Raw genomic sequence first — 13,010 nt, 5'->3', positions numbered from 1 at the left:
AGAAAACTGGAAATGTGGGATTCATTGCTTAGTTGGGATCAAAACCTTTTGAGGTGATCCTGGTCTTTGGGATGCTCACTCTGAAGTGTGTCTGTTCTAGGGAGAAATGATCTTCCCAGCCCTCTTACTGAAGTCAGAGCAGCATATTTGTACTTGGGCAGCATCTGGATATCTCTGGGGTTTCTTTCTGCTTCATTTCAGGTTTCAAGGAATATAGTCACAATGAGTATTTTGGTTTATGCTCAAAGTTTCAGAGTGACTGAAAATGCCGACATGGAGAACTCAGGATACTGCTGCCTATCTCAACTAGTTCAAATTTAGGGGGGCTGCCAGAGGGAGGGGAAATCTTTTTCAAGCTGCAGAGCTGGGCATGGAACAGTCCAGTGCAGCAAAGTATGGCCATGGGATAGGAGATTGGCTGACCATGGGTTCCAGCCCTGGCCTTGGCTGTACTGCTTTGTGATGTTGGGCAAGTTGGCTGGATTTCTTCAGCCTCAGTTTCATCATCTGCAAAATGGGGTCAGGCACAGAGAGCCTGCTCTGTCCTTAGTTTAACAACGAATGAGACAAAGGTTCTGTTCTTGTGCAGTAATTCTCTTTTTGCAGGGAGGCAGACAGCAAATAACAAGGGAACTTCGAATAGTGGTATGGTTCTGAGGAAAATAAGAACAGATTAATGCGATGGAGACAGGGAATAACATTTAGAGGGGGTGGCATTTGAGCTGAGCACTGAATGATGACAAGTACCAGCCACGTAGTAATGGAAGAGTAGCACACTGGCTGCAAGGTGGGGATGGCTGGTATGTTTGAGGAATCAGGAAGGCTGATGGGGCCAGAGCCCAGAGAACACAGAGACCTTCATAACTGGGGTTGTCAGGGGAGGGAAGGACGGGCCAGATAGATGAGGCCTTTGAGGCCAGGCCACCAGCATAGAGTGCAATCTGAGTTTATGGGGCCGGGGGAGCTCTGGCCCTGGGAGTGGTGGGACCTGGTTCATGACTGGGAAAGACCACCCTGTGCTGGACCCTATGGAAAGGGTGGGGTGCATGAGAGTCAGAGAAGGGGCTCCCCTAGAGGATCTTGTGGGGAGATTGATAATGTGGGAAATGGGAGAATTGCATGTAGGGGGTACTGGCCGCCTGAGAGGAGCTGCAATCTGGAACATAAGCAGAGGTGATGGGAAGGCAGAGGAGGAAGGACCACTGCTGGCAGGTGGTAGATGGGGTTGCAGCCTGGAGAACAGATAAGGTGTGAAATATACCTCTGAGGCAGGGCTGAGTGCTTATTCATGGCCCCACATTTAATGCAGACATCATTTAAATATCTCCCTGGTTCTGCGGGCCCTGGACTCAGACCTCCTTTCCGGGCGGTCCTTTGACAAGCCAGTGGGTGTTTGTTCAAATATGTCCACCAGATGTCGCCAGTGGGGCACTGCTGGAACTTCGCTAAAAGGCTTTGTGGAAAAAGGGTCTTTTGACTCTCCTATGTTTAGACCATTATTTCTCAGATTTGAATATAAGCAGAGTACTTTTAAGGGGATAAAGTTCTCATATTACCCAGAGATTTTTATTATTATAATTAGGTATTTGCAAATTTACAATAGCGTATACTTACAGATCTTAAACAACTACCAAGTCCAAAACAAATTTAGAAGTTAGATTGAAATGAACCGTAAACAATCAAATTACCAACCTTAACAGAAGTTAATGAAAGATGGCTTTTCTATGAAAAGAGCTGGGTGCAATGTGAGTCTGGTATGCGTTGCTTCTGGTAGAGTCCGGCTTGCCTAGGTGCTTCTGTGTGTCATGACAGGGCCCACTTCTTTCATTCCCTTTCTGTGTTAAAACCACTGAGGGGTGCCTAGCTGGCTCAGTTGGTAGAACATGTGAGTCTTGATCTTGGAGTTATAAATTCAAGCCCCATGTTGGGTGTGGAGATTACTTAAACATTAAATATTGAAGGAAAAAAAAAGGGAAGGAAAGAAAGGAAGGAAAAGAGGAGAGAAAGAAAAAGAGACAGGAAAAAAAGGAGGGAAGGAAGGAGGGAGGGAAGAAGGAAGGAAGACACTGCAGAATCGCTGCATACCTGCAAGCCATTTTGCTGTCTTGTGGCTGGAACACATCATTGTCTCCTCGCGTCCAGCTTTAGCTGGAGGATATTTAAGCTGTGAGCATTAGCGTCCACTTGGTTGTAGCATAAAGCATGTGTGGGGCTAAAGTTGCATGGAAATGCTTGGTTGTAAGGTAGTCAGCTAGATAATCTAGAATACCCACATATTTTTTAAAAAAGATTTTATTTATTTGAGAGAAAGTGTGGGCAGGAGAGGAAGAGGGAGCAAGTGAGAAGCAGACTCCCTGCTGAGCGTGGAGTCTGACACAGGGCTCCATCTCACAACCTGAGGGCACGACCCACTAAAATCTAACTTAACCAACTGAGCTGCCCAGGCGCCCCTAGAATATGCATAGATTAATGCTTCAGATTTTTGTGGAAAGAAAAACATAAAATTGAAAATACTGTGAAATGAACAAAAGGCCCAGAATGCCACTCACTTTGTTGGTGTAGATAAAGACTCTGTTATTTTGAGGACTGTACTTTTATTAAAAAACCACATATATTAAGTCTAGAAATCACAGCCTATGAAGTTTTGGGGCGCCAGGGTAGCTCAGTTTGTTGAGTGTCTGACTCGGTTTTGGCTCAGGTTATGATCTCGGGGTCATGGGGTCAAGCCCTGTGTCAGGCTCTGTGCTCAGCATGAAGCCTGTTTGTTCCTCTCCCTCTGCTCTGCTCCCCTCCCCCTCGCCCTGTCATCTCAAATAAGTAAATAAATAAAGCCTTTTAAAAATATAAAGTTTCGGGGCGCCTGGGTGGCTCAGTGGGTTAAGGCCTCTGCCTTCGGCTCAGGTCATGATCCCAGGGTCCTGGGATCGAGCCCCACATTGGGCTCTCTGCTCAGCGGGGAGCCTGCTCCCCTTCCTCTCTCTCCGTCTGCCTCTCTGCCTACTTGTGATCTCTGTCTGTCAAATAAATAAATAAAATCTTTAAAAAATATATATATAAAGTTTCAGTAAACTTTGATAAAATATTGGGTAAAATTACAGTGGTAGAGCCAGCAGGGACTCATGAGGGCTCTCACGGAGACACAGTCCCATGTTTTTAGACTGTGATTTCATGCAGCCCTGGAAAGCATGTCTGCAATTTACAGCAGGTTCACAAGGGTGAGTGCAGCTATAAAGAGCCATCAAAGCAGACCAGGTGTACTGTTATGACCTCTGTATCTCTGATATGTGTGACAGTCACTTTAGGATGGCTCTGTCCTCTTCAGGTTTTACACTTTAAGGCCTTTATTGTGAATAGATCCATTAGTTGTTAGTAAAAGTACTATCTTTACATTCTTAAGTTGTATGCTGGAAGCACACACAGAACACAGATCTCCAGGCTTTCACGACTATTCCCTTTTGCTGCCACAATGGTCATCTGTGACTAAGGCCCTGAAATCCTGGACCCCATGTTTCCTGTGTGCCAGTCACAGTCAAGCTCTTCAGGCTTGGCCCAGACATTTGGAATGCACGAATGGTTTCCTACTCTGAAGTCTGTCACAGGGGCACCTGGGTGGCTCAGTGGATTAAGTGTCTGCCTTCAGCTCAGGTCATGATCCTGGGGTCCTACATCAGGCTCTCTCCCTCTCCCTTTGCCTACAGCTCCTCTTGCTTGTGTTTTCTCTCTCTCTGTCAAATAAGTAAAATCTTTAAAAAAAAAAAAAAAGTATTGCCACAGGAAGCTATACCGAAAAGGGGAAATTCCAAGTGTACCTTTAGAGATAGGAAGTCCAGTGTTTTCTAGGCTAGTACTTAAACCTCAGATTTATTTGACTGAATGTCCCTGGCCATTTCCCCACATTTACTACCTTCAGCTAAAGCCCTAAACTTGAGGTCCACACAGGCCTCTAGCTCTTCTGTTTTTGAACTAGGAAGTTCACCTCCCAACACCCGCACACCCACCCCCCTTCATTGTTTTCCTCTACCTCAGGCAGAATAGAATTTTCTTTTGAAGCCTTTGACTACTAGAAGAAAAAGGTAGCCCTTGACCTTAGTTCTTAGTTTACCCTAATGTTCAGGCTGGCACTTCCTCATTTATACTCTATTTGCTTTTCTAAATCTGTCTTTCCTTCTTGTTCCTCTCCTCTCTGTCCTGAGTACCTGGATCCAAACCGTCTTACATCATTGCTGGGCTTCACCTTGACCATTCTCTCGGTGATGATACCCACTTAAGCACAGATAAAAAATATCACATATACCTGAAATGTACGAGTTGCCTTGTGCCCACAGCAGAGATGGGTTCACTCCCTACGTGAAGGGTGGGCATGAAGCGGCTTTCAGATTTAATCCTCCAAAGTAGTGAAGTCAGGAAGCCGTCTTCACAGCAAGCCATGTGGGATCTTTAAGCCACACCGGTGGTCTACTCCTGAGCCGCTGGGCTGTCCAACTTGCTATTGCTGTTGGGAAAACCCAGCAATGAAATGACTGAGTCACAAGAATGTGAATCCCCTCTCTGCAGGGGGGGGGGTCTATTACAAGCAGGGTACATAGCTGAGGGACTGAGGGACTGTGGGTTCAGGATATGGAGCTGGGCTGCCTGGAGTTGAATCCCAGCTTGACCATGTCCTAGGTAAGTTACTTCATCTCTCTGTGCCTCCCTGTCCTCTGTAAAATGTGCCAAATGACCGTACTTACTTACGGGTGGCTGTGAGGATTCAGTGCATTAATACACAGAGAGCTTAGGCAGGTGCCTAGCAGGAGCAGGCACCCGGCGTTGGCCCATGTTGACGTTACACCATCTTACATTTTACAAAGAGGCCAAGTGAACTGTCAGGATCACACATCTTGTCTGTGGTGGACCCTGAACTCTGATCCCCTGTGCATCAGTTCCCAAGGTTCCTGGCCTTAAGACCCCTTGTAGGGGTGCCTGGGTGGCTCAGTGGGTTAAAGCCTCTGCCTTCGGCTCAGGTCATGATCCCAGGGTCCTGGGATCGAGCCCCACATCAGGCTCTCTGCTCAGCAGGGAGGCTGCTTCCTCCTCTCTCTCTTCCTGCCTCTCTGTCTACTTGTGATCTCTCTCTCTCTCTCTCTCTCTCTGTCAAATAAATAAATAAAACCTTTAAAAAAAAAAAGACCCCTTGTAGTCTTAAATAAAAGTACTGACATCAAAGAGATTTTATATTCCTGGACTGTATCTCTTGATATGGTTTATGTTATTGATATAAATTGAAGCAAAACAATTTTAAGTATCACTACTGTTAACACAAATGCCACTTTTAATGAAACGTAATTATTTTCCAAAACAAATGGAGAATGGCAATTGCTTTGCAGTTTTGCAAAGCTTTTTAATATTTGGCTTAGTGGACGATGATCCTGGACTCTCATATCTGCTTCTGCGTTCTCTTGGTTGCGGTGTCTTATTTTAGTTGAAGAAAACCCAGCCTTGTCACTCCAGACAGAATTCTTAGGTGTGGAGAAGTTATGATCATAGCACCTTCTCTCTCTCTCTCTCTTTTTTTAAGATTTTATTTCTTTGAGAGCCCATATGTGCTAGTGTGCACGAGTTGGGGGAGGGGCAGAGGGAAAGGGAGCAGCAGACTCTCTGCTGAGCAGGGAGCCTGAGATCATGAAGTCAGATGCTTAACCAGCTGAGCCACCCAGGTACCCCCATAGCACTTCCTTCATCACAAGCTTCTTCTGAGAATTGGATGAGAGATGAGAAAGTAGAGGGGAAAGTTCTAGGAGAAATGAGGGCCACCCAAGTATCGGCCAATGTTACAGTAGTCACAGGGGCAGACCTAAGCAGCACAGACAAAGCAGGACTCAGGGAGAGGGGGCAGAAGGAAGTGCACGCGGGCACTGTGGCACGGGACTTGGAAACCAGCATTGTGCGCATAAAGGGAGCAATCGTGAGGACCTGGAAGGAAGAACTATTCTCCCCCACACAGCAGATTGCACTAAGCTCCTGGGAGATAAACCCACTTCTCTCCAGCAGGGAGTGGTACATAGAGTACAATTGGCCATTCTTACAATGTGGGCACTGAATGGTAGAAATGCAAGAGAAAAGGTAAAACTATGTACTATTTGGATTAAGGATAAATCCGCTTGCGAACAATTGCAAAGGCTGAAGTTGGGGGGAAATCTCTGAATACTTCTTGCAAAACAAAACCCTTGTATAATTTGCTTCTTTCTTCCGCCTTCTCACCCCTTCTAAAGAAAGGTGATTTTATTTCCTTCTAAGCCTGGTCACACGTTGCCACTCTGAATTACCATCTCCAGTTTGGCAGAGGCCCAGGGACGGCCTCCTAGCAGGTCACTCGGGCCAGTACTGTGCTTTCCGGAGAGTAACAACTCCAACCCATCCAAGAGGGTCAACAGAGCTGGGTTGTCAGTCTTCTCGAGGTTTGCCAGCCTCTCCAGGTTGGCCGCTCTCGGTGATCAGAGTGGTCAGAAGTGGTTTCTGCAGGAGCTAAGCCATTTACCTTTATACATTCTGTTCATTTTCTCTCCTGAATTTACCAGAAGAGATGAACATTCAGATAGTTGGGGGATGGATGGGAGTATCTCAGCCGACTCCTTCCTTCTTGGGCCTGCTGGGAGGACTGCATTGGCAGACAGGCTGGAAAGATCTGTAACTCAGGATGAAGAGGAACAAGCTCTTGAGATTAAAGGACGATTTATTGGTGGACTCCCTGTGTTTTTCCTTTCGGCAGCCTGTCCTCTGTCTTCTCTCGCCCTCCTTGAGGTGACTAAGCAGGCTGGGTGTCCTCTGGGGCCCCTTGTTTCTTCCGTACTGTTAGCCAGACGTGCTGACTCTTGCACATGGAGGGGTGGGGGATTTGAATGAAAGGCCCGCTGGTGGGAATCATGTGACTTCATGGTCCGCGGCATTGCTGAGGCCACCCATTGAGTATGTGTCTAGCACGAGGCTCTGTCAGCAAGAGGTGCCTGCCGTCATCCCAGGAAGCCCTAACCCTGCAATTTAAGACATGTGCTTGTACCTCCCTGCCCCCGGGCACGTAGGAAGACCATCCCATTGGACCAAGGTGACTCGTAAGTGATCATGAGATAGTGTGCTTGGAGAAATTGAACCTGTAAGGAAAGCGAAATGGGAATTTGAATGGGGATATTCAGGAGGCATCCCGCTTGGTTTTCAGCTCAACATGATTTAGATGACCACTATGACCAGGCTTTTGGAGTTTTCATTTCTTGTCCTAATAATAAACACAAAATCTTACCAAAGAGGCTAAACATTAAAGATGCTCTTCCCATAGACCAATCTCTCTCTCTGACATCTAAAAATGACATGACTATTAACATATAAGGTTGTTTAAGCCATTTTTGATTGAGCAGCTTTATTCCTCTGAGTAGTTACACCATTGGAGCAAGAGATGGTACTTACCAAATGAGCTCTCTGAGTTTTTTATTTTTGTGTCTGGAAGGAGGGGGTATTGTAATAAAGAATTTTTTTTTCCTCCTCTTTCCCCCCCAACTGATTTTGCTCTTTATCTACTTTTATAACCCCTTTCCACACCCTGAATTTTTTCTATTTATTTATAATTTACATCCTGCTTACTTATATAAAGTACATGAGGTTGCTTATAATATTATAACACACGAGTTGGGAGAGTGAAGAAAAACACATTAGCGGGGGAGAGAGCATTATAGCAGGAATCTGAGCTGGGTGTTTACCACAGCTGAGCCCTGAATGGGAATCTAAGCCTTCTAGAGGCAAAAACAGAAAGCACAGTGTGTCAGGTTATGGAGTTCCTTTTAAAATCAGAAGAGCACATGGGCTAAACCATTTGTAGATGATAAACCATTCGTAGATGACCTGCTTCTGGGTCGGGGTTTCGTAAGTAGCAGAGCAGCTCCCTCGCTGCGATCTATTGAAAGTCAGCCTTCGACACAAGGGTTTGTTAAAAAAAAAAAAAAAAAAAAAAAAGAAGAGCACATGGGCTTTTCTGTGCTGGGCATTGCCCGTGTCTCTCGAGGATGAGGCTCAGCATACCCCTGCTGTCGCTCCCTCCCCACTGCAAAACCCTGTGAGCTCTGCCCAAAACGTATAGGAAAACCACTGATAGACCCAGGGCTCCCAGCTGTTGGGAAGCTGAACCTCTTGGTTCCTTCCTGAAACTGGTTTTACTGGAGTTGGTCCAAAGGTGACAGAGACCACTCAGGGCTAGCCTCTAAGTCAGGACTAGCCCAGACTTTTATCCTGCAGACCTGAGTATGATGGGACAGACCTCTGGTGGGAAGTGGGGTGAAATCAAGGGGATACCCTCTGAGTAACTTCATCAGCCCAGAAAGGGGAGTCCTAACTTTCAGTCAGGACTAGGAACCTCTTTTCTGGGTTAGGGGCCATGTGGGACCTCCCTCAAAACCCCTGGCAAGTGCCAGTGGTGTTCGAGTCCATCTGAAGAATGAGAAAATGCGTGGTATTTCTCTGAATACCAGTGTCGATAGATATGGATTTTTGGAAGAGAGTGTTGTCAGGGCAGAAGCAGTAAGTAGGAGGCTGTGCTGTCCACCACGATACCCACCAGCCACGTGTGGCTACTGAGCACTCAAGATGTGGCCAAGTCCACATCGAAATGTGCCAAAAGTATAAAACCTACACCACGTTGCAAATACTGTGGGAGAAAGACTGAAAGAGCTCCATAGTGACAGTGTAACGTAAGATTTCTCAACACATTGTACTGATCCCCTGTGGAAAGGACAATATATTGAATTTCTTGTGTTAAATAAAATATATTACTGAAATTAACTTTACTTGTTTCTTTCTACTTTTAATGTGGCCACTTGAAAATTTAAATTAAATATGTGGCTCAGGTGGTCTTTCTATTGGACAGCTCCGGTCTAAATACCTAGAACGTTTCCCTAAATATCTGATCACGGCAGATACTCCAAATATCGAAGCACTTTTCTGAGGAGTGAAATTCCACGATGTCCTCTAACTCCTGTGTTCTCTCTCTGGTTCTCTCTCAACAGATACGGCTCCCTACATAGCATGTCCAGGACTCCGTTAATCACCAATTCCTTTATTTTTTGTTTCCCCTCCTACATGGTTTCCATTTTCTTTTACACGTGCTTACCCCAGCCATCTGCAGTACACTGGTTTCAGATATTTGAGCTGTGTAGAATCTCTGTGTACAGACGTGTGCTTGGACTTCTCGCTTCCTGAGAAACCTGAAGGGGCCAATCCCAGAAGATCCACTCAATCCTGGGAACGAGTGCCAGGGCCTAGGCTATTGGGTGGTCTCTGGGCCATCCTGGAGGCTCCTTCCTCCGCAGTCTGCCATCCCAGCAAATGCCCTAACGTGCCATTCCCTGGGACGGGTGGGAGGTGTTGGAGGGGTTTGGGGGGGCGTTGGGAGGGGGAATAGCAACCAAGTGCCATGGAGGCAGGGGGTCATGCTCCGTTGCAACTGTCTGGTTTCCTGCAAAACACATTCCTTTATATTTTTAGGGAACAAAAAAAGTGCTGCTACAAGGTTCAAAATTGTCATTCTGAACACTTTTCCGAAACAAATTACCCCAAAGAAGCATTTTGAATACCCCCGTCACGTCTTTGGAGCTGTAAAAGACACCTTTTTGTAGGGCACCTGTTAAAATGCAAAGCAAATTTCTCCGAGGCAGAAAAACAATCTGACAGTAGCAATGTAGAATTTGTTCACTCAAACACGTCTAGGTAAATGCAAAAAGTCATCAAATCCACCAGAGCTGCTTGCTACTAAACCTGCAGCGACTAGTCTCAGCCAGCCCAGTTTGAACAGCCTTCCTTCAGAAGTGTTGAAAATGCTGCGAAGTTGGATGATTGGAATTGGGGTGACCCGCCCCTCCTGGGGTCCTCCTCCCTGATCCTACCTGAGCAGGCACGCTGGGGGATGGCCTCTTGCCTCTCACCATAGGGAACCATCTTAAGCCTCAAGGGGGTACCGCCCAGTGAAATCCAGGATCAATTCCAGCGGTTGGTCGGAAAAGGAAGCCCTGGGGCGGGGTAGTGACTGACAACTTTTTGTGCCTATGAATAAGTTGCTATTTTAACCCTTCATTGCTGAATGTTTATTTGACTTCTCTCTTCGGCATCAGATAGATTTCATCTTGGCAAGAATGTGAAGAAATCAGTATGGATGGATTTTTTTTTTTTTTTTTTTTTACATTTAACTATTGGTTTTTTTCAACATACAAATTTAAAAGCTGAATCAACTCTTTCTTCCAGCTAAGGATTTTAAAAGGATTGATTTCCAAGTAGGAAAGTCTTCAGGGAAGCTGACAAGGATTCAATTAACTTGGTCTTGTGTGCTGCTACTAGTTTTGACAAATTTGAGGTTAAGTCCGTGACAACCAGACCAATGTCCGTGAAAGCACCCATCCCATCTCGGTGCCTGCCCAAGCTGAGGGAGCGGGCACTGTCCCTGCTGCTGTCACCACTGGAATGAAGTGTAGGCCGGGGAGACCTCGAGCTTTCTCTTCACTGTATGAGTTCTAGTTAGAGAGTGAGTGTGTGTGCGTGTGCGTGTGTGTGCGTGTGTAAAGCACTAAGGATTCTGAATCAATTTCCACACTTTTCTTGTATAAAATTAACCCGACACAGCAAAGCTGCTTTGACTTAATTTATTTGTTAAACGTTGCACTTTGTTTATATGTGTTTTGTTTTGGTGGGGAGGAGAGTAAGGAGAAAGAAGATCAATTCTACTGAAGTATTTATTTCGCAAAGTTGATGATTTTGCATTCATTTACACTTTAAAAATTCTTCTTTTGATTTTCATAAATTGCCAGTACTTGCCCAATACAGTTGCTCCATGGTGATTTGCAGTCTGGTAGAAGGGTCCTTGTAGGGCAGGTTTTGCCAACTGTATCAGGTAATAATGTATGCCATAGATTATCATCTTGCTGTGAATACGTTTGGCTCTGATTTTAGAAGCTAAAACATTGGTCTTGGAGAGGATTGCCAGTTAATAGTTGTCACACCGCTACTGTCTATTATGCAACTATTATGTGCAGAAATTGAACAAAGGGCAATAATTCTTTTTCGGGGCTCTCTTGTTATTAGATTGTTTTAAAATCTCCCCAAAGTAACTTTTCCCTGGGCACCCCTTTTCTATTTCTAAAGAGTTGCTTGGCCCTTTCATGTTTCAAAAAGACCCACACGTTTCACTTGTCGTAACATATTTCTTGATCTCCACAAGGAACTCACAAAATTCACACGACTTTTATTCACAGAGAAAGTTGGCTTTGATGTCCCTAAAAGATAATTATGCTACTTGCTGATCAGCCAGTCAGTTCACCTAGCTTCAATCTTTGTAGGACCTCAAAACTAACTTTCCTTCACTTGATTAAAAGGTAGGCGGATGATTGGAATGGATTATACAGCATATTCAAGTGGATCCCTAAATATTACTTTATATGATAAACTAAGACCAGGACCATTTCCTCTATAGGCCACTTTTTAAAAAGCCACATTTATGCAACTTTTTCATTTTAAAAACATTCTTACTCCTTTACATTTGTACTCTAACTATAAAACCCACACTTCTGAGTGACTGAGCCTATGATTATATTTTTGATTGTATGCTTATTTTTTGTGGGAGAGAGAGAATGTATGTTTCTCCTCTGTGAATAATTTTGTATCTCATGCTACTTCTTGAAAGTTTACTTTTTGATGCTATAAGGGAATAGCCAGATGATTTATACAAATAATCTCTACCTGCAGGATGGTGGATTATTAAATTAGAGAAATGCTGTTTGGAATATCAACGTTCATGGTTGGATTCAACTTAACCAATTGCATTTTTATAATGTAGTATATTCCTTCATTGACTGTATTATCAATTCATAGAGTGATTTTAAAACTTAAGAAAAAGATATATGTTTGGAGACTAAAATATATTAATGCCAAATGTGTTTTGGTCAGTTACTAGAGAATTCTGTATAAATGCATCATCTCTTCAAATGCTGTACAGTTTGCTTGTTTGGCAGGTAGTAGAATAAGTGTGGAGTAAGACTTAAAGGAAATAGTATCATGTGATTACAAAAATTAGAATTTATAGAAATATTGGGATAAACGAAGAAATAAAAATCTTTGTCTAGAATGTAGCATCTAGTGACTTTTGATGCCCTAACTTCACATGAAGGAGTGATATTTCTGTCTAAGGCCAGACCAAGCCATCACCAAGACTCATGGGGGAATTATCAGTCCTCTTTTCCTAGAGGAGTAACTGAAAGCCAATAAAAGTCTTAACAGTCCCCTCTTTGAAGTGTATTTATGTTTTTTTTTTTTTTTTTTTTTTTTTTTTTTTTAGCAGGGCAGAAGACATTTAGAGTCTGGCTATATGACATATTGGGGAAGTTTTTCACTGGAAGGGGGCAGGGGGAGGATTTCACTTTATTGTCTAACCCTTAATATCTTTCATGAGCTAAAGGAACCATCATAGTCTAGAATGGTTTTATATAACACTAACAATTTAGCCTTTCTTAAAGTATTGAACAAGGGCCAGGTAACTGCCAAAGGAAGCCTTGCTCCATGAAGTCTGCTTACACATTTACATCTCGTGTACCAGTTTTAAAGACTTTTTTCATCATGTGCAGCTATAAGGGGAATAGGGCATTCTGTAGGATTATACATGTCTAGTTTGTAAAGTATGTAATGTGTACTGCAGAGGTGTGTTCTCTGGGCTTTATGTATCTGTACAGTAGCTTTCATTAAAAAAAATTGTGGACAAACTTGTTTTGGTGGTTTGAGGGGGAAAATGGCCATTTATACCAGATAATGATGCTGTAATATATAGTACATGTAACAAAAGATCTGGAAGTAACCCTCCCCTGGCCCGTGGAAAATTTTGGTTATCCTCTAGGTTCTAAAATGAAGATGTATGGATACTCTGGCAGACTGCATGTTGTATAATTTGAAAAATACTAAAAGTGGAAAATAAAACTGAGTTAAACTTTGTCTGGTCTGTTTTTTCTTGAGTC

General features: G+C 44.0%; 1 protein-coding gene across 1 annotated transcript in view; it reads left to right on the top strand.

The window, feature by feature from the left end:
- Positions 1 to 9,393, top strand: part of KIF5C (kinesin family member 5C) — a 152,893-nt gene extending 143,500 nt beyond the window's left edge. Inside the window, exon 26 of the mRNA XM_032856096.1 lies at positions 9,027 to 9,393. The gene's annotated coding sequence lies outside the window, so the exon portion shown is untranslated. The remainder of the gene's footprint in view (positions 1 to 9,026) is intronic.
- Positions 9,394 to 13,010: the final 3,617 nt, after the last annotated feature.

Source organism: Lontra canadensis, unplaced genomic scaffold, assembly GCF_010015895.1.
Source record: "Lontra canadensis isolate GAN:19392208 unplaced genomic scaffold, GSC_riverotter_1.0 scaffold11, whole genome shotgun sequence".
In the NCBI taxonomy this organism is placed as follows: domain Eukaryota; kingdom Metazoa; phylum Chordata; class Mammalia; order Carnivora; family Mustelidae; genus Lontra; species Lontra canadensis.
This window is presented reverse-complemented; position numbering and strand designations above follow the sequence as displayed.